The following is a 4,157-nucleotide window of genomic DNA, read 5'->3' on the forward strand; positions in this document are numbered from 1 at the left end:
AAGTGAATTTTCCCTCCCACCCCAGCTTGGCCTGTACCAGTTTAGAAACCTCTTGGTGGGAGGGGCTGCCTCTTTGCTCTTACTTTCCCACTTCAGGCTGAGTTCTTCTCAATTTCAAATCACATAAATGTCACCTCCACAGGGGAGATTCCTCTCTACTTTTGTACCCTAAACCTTAACAAATGGTGAATATGAATCATTGTTTAATAGTTAATGTGTTTATCTCTCACTAGACTAAAATGTCCACAAAGGCAGAGACTATGCTTATTTTGTTGGTGGCCCAAATCCTGGACCCTTAATAGTTTCTCAATAAATATTTGTTTTGGTAGATGAATATGAAAATGTTTCCTGCTGGATATTGGAAAGTATGATAATGATCTTTTTTTAAAGACCCCTTTTTATTATTATTATTTTTAAAGGGGTCTTTAAAAAAATTTCTTGGAAAATCTACTTTGGTTCCCTACAATGGTGACGCTAAGGTCAAACATGGGCTTTTATATATTATTTCTCCAGTAAGAACAGGCTTAAGTGTATGATTTGGAGGAAGATTTGAGGAGCAAAAAATCATAGCATGAAATAGAGGAAGCATCAGAAACGTCAGACAGAATTCTGTTTCTCAAGTCCTAGTCCTTGATTTGAATAATGAACCATTCCTTTGGGAGAAAACTCAGAGGAAAGGATAACATGTGTCCTGTGTACCTCATCCAATGCTTTAGCACAAACGGTGCTTTCTTAGGAAAATGGAAAACAAGGACCAAGAAATGCAAACCCACGATCAACAGTTTCTTCTGGGAGGAGTTAAAGGGTTGGGGAGAAAGCTTCTGATGGGGTTGTATTCCCTTATTGGGCTGGGAACTCAAAAGGTGCTTCAAGAAGAGATGGAAAGCTGGATTTGAATGTGAAATAGGCTAGTGTTAAATGTGAACAACTAGTTTAATTTTTTTCCACATATTATGAAGGCCAAACCCTTCAGCCAAAATTTGCCTCCTTTGTTATTAGACCTTCTTCCTTTGCTTCCAGTCTTGCTTTTAGCACTCAGTTTGTTCCAGGGTCTGCTCAACTGCTCACTTCTTGGGTTGTAACTCCTGCTCTAAATGCCATGTGAATCCTTGACCTTAATAAAAAAAATCTCTCCAAAAGCAAGAGTTAGGTTTGGTGAGCAGGTTTTTCAGGTCTCGATTCACATGTTGCCCAGACCTCTAATCCTAGTCCCAGACCTCCAGGCCAGACCCCACAAAGGGCAAGTGGATGGGGCTTCATGCCAACAAAGAGTGACAGCTCCCCTAGTATCCTAGACCCTTGCCAGATTTATGCAAGCATGAGCTATGATCTTGCTGGCTGGCAAAAGAGTGAGATGTGTGAGAACTCAGAGGACCAACAAAATGGGAGGCTGTCAGGACTAAAGAAAGCTCAGTCATCATGGAATCTTGTGCCAAACTTGATGCCCATAGGGAATGCTGAGGTCACACCTCAGGTATTTCGGTTGGTGTCTCAAAGCTTCAGAATGAGCAGTGGTTTAAATTCTTCCCTTAATTCTAGGCCGGAAATTCTTAATACCAGAGAGGAAGTGCAGCAGGAAGAAGGAGGGGCCCTCAGAGCAGAACCAACTCCTAGATTCTGATCTATCAGCACAGCTGCCAGTTTTGGGCAAGCGACAATAGGTCATAGTCCTTATATTTGCTGACACCGCATAGAGGCCTCATCCCTAGCTCAGGGCTCTTGGGCAGGCTTGGCATGGAAGAGACAAAATGATAATAATGGAGGCTGACTGCAGAGGAGTATGTCAGTGAATGTGACATCCATGAGGATTATGTTTGGGAGAGATGAACTGCGAAAAATTGAATATTGAAACTAGTGGTTGTCAGAATTCTTTCCCCCAAGCTCCACATGCTCCTGTTTAGTTTTATAATAAATATCAATTACCCAGTAGGAAAGGAGAGAGTCAACATCCATCACCAGGCATCTGGCTTTGGAAACACATTGCTGAGAACACAACCTGTGAAACTGAAGCTGTGCAGCTTCATTCTCTGCTGGTTTCAGGCAGCACTGCATCCAGAGAAAGAAATCACTTTGCAATTTTATTTTATTGTTATATTTGTGGTATTGCATAAAACTTTTTGACTGTGCAACTTTCTGAACATCCCTCTTTTACATTCAATGATCCCACTGAAATGTGAAATGTACCCCAAATTAGCAAAGACCATGCCTTATCCCACCTCTCAGATTTCATTTGGGCTCAGAGAAGTGGAATAACATTCTATAACTTGGAGGAGCGGAGAGAGCTGGGTTCAGTCGCAGCTCTGTTCCTACAAGGTCATTCATTTGTGACTGGAGATAAGCTACAACAACTGTTTCGGTCATAGCCTGAGTTGTCTCTTGGATGATGGATTATAATTTGATCCTCCCCAAGGGGCCTGGTATTTCTAACCCTCTGAATTTGGGCTGACATCTGAGCACAGACTCATGAGCCTCATCCTCAAGTTTTCATTCCTATGGTGATATGTGGATCACTAGGGAGTGGAGTGTTGGGAAGATATCTTGGAAATTTCCCCAATGAGACTTCAGAGGAAAGAATTAACAGAGATCTTTGTACCATTTCTACTCAGTATTCCTGAAAATGCTCTCATTATACTAGACAAAAAGATAAAGGTTTTGAGAATATGTTTAAATGTAGTAGGGATCCCTCCAAAGTCCTCTACCCCTGGAGATCCCACTGGTAAGAAAGTGCTGGAGGAGACAAGGGAAGGCAGCCAAGCACTTGCTCCTGCAGTGCCTACAGGAAAGAGGATCCAAGGACACTGCTGACAGACAGCGGGGGTCCTTTCTGAGCCATCTGCAGATGTTTTGGAGGAATTGTGAGTTTTCAATGAGGAAAAGCTTCACACACACAAAAACCTACTCCTATTTGCTGACCCACTGTAGACAACAGCCATCTCTTCTCACCAGACAATCTTCCAAATTTGTAAACTCTCACCGCGGCCATAAAGCTTCCATTTAACCATCCGAGGGAACGTTTTTGAGCTCCTTGGAAACTAGATTGACAACCATAGCTAGCCTATGACTCTTTTTTAAATTAATGTTTATGTTGTGGGAGTTCCTGTTATGGCACAGTAGAAATGAATCTGACTAGTATCCATGAGGATGTGGGTTCGATCCCTGGCCTTGCTCAGTGGGTTAAGGATCAGCCTTGTGGTGAACTGTGATGTAGGTTGTGGATGCAGCTTGGATCCTGAGTTGCTGTGGCTGTGGTATAGGCTGGCAGCCGCAGCTCCAATTCAACTCCTAGTCTGGGAACTTCCATATGCCTTAGGTGTGGCCTTAAAAGCAAAAAAAAAAAAAAAAAAAAAAAAGCAAAAAAAAGTTTATGTTGCTGTTTTAATCATCTGTTTCTGAGTAACACCCAAAACTATTGCTTGAAACAATGATTTACTATTTCTCATATTCTGGGGGTTGATGGGAGGGTTCCTCTGCTGGCCTCATTTGGGACTGATTTTGCTGCATTTGGTTGGAGAGACGATTGTCCCAGAAGGTCCCTGAAACCTTCGCTGATGTCTGGTAGTTGGTCCTGGCTATTGGCTAGGGGACCTTGGTTCACTTCTGTGAGGCCTCTTATGCTCCAGTAGGCTAGACTGTCTTCCTTACCTGCTGGTTTTAGGGCAGCACTTCAGGGGAACAAAATAGAAGTTCCAAGGCTTCTAATGGCCTAACCCCCAAGGTTGTAAAACATTATTTTGGCTATATCCATTGGCCAAATCAGGTCACAAGTTTAGATCAGGTTAACAAGGTGCAGAAACAGACTTCATTTCTTGAAGGGAGGCACAGCAAAGCCTAAGAGACATATGCACAGGAATTGGAGGGCTGGTTGCAGCCCTCTTCACCTCTACCTATCATAGGCACTTTTTAAAATAGTAAGAAGCTAAAACATTTTAACTATAGAAAAAATAGAATGTATCAATAATTATAAGTAAGGAAATTTTAAAAACCATTCTTAATCCTGCCACCCGAAGAGAATGACTGTTAACATGACCAGTGTGGACCCTCCCAGAATTTTTCTACACACAATCATATTGGATCAAAAAGTGCATTCTGTTTTGTGCCCTGACTTATAATCTAAGAGTATGCCCTAAACTCTCATAATGTAACTAGTATCTCACGTA

The sequence above is a fragment of the Sus scrofa genome, chromosome 13, assembly GCF_054392235.1.
Source record: "Sus scrofa isolate SSC_HxYL_T2T_F1_AM1 chromosome 13, Sscrofa_HxYL_maternal_Yorkshire_Landrace_v2.0, whole genome shotgun sequence".
In the NCBI taxonomy this organism is placed as follows: Eukaryota; Metazoa; Chordata; class Mammalia; order Artiodactyla; family Suidae; genus Sus; species Sus scrofa.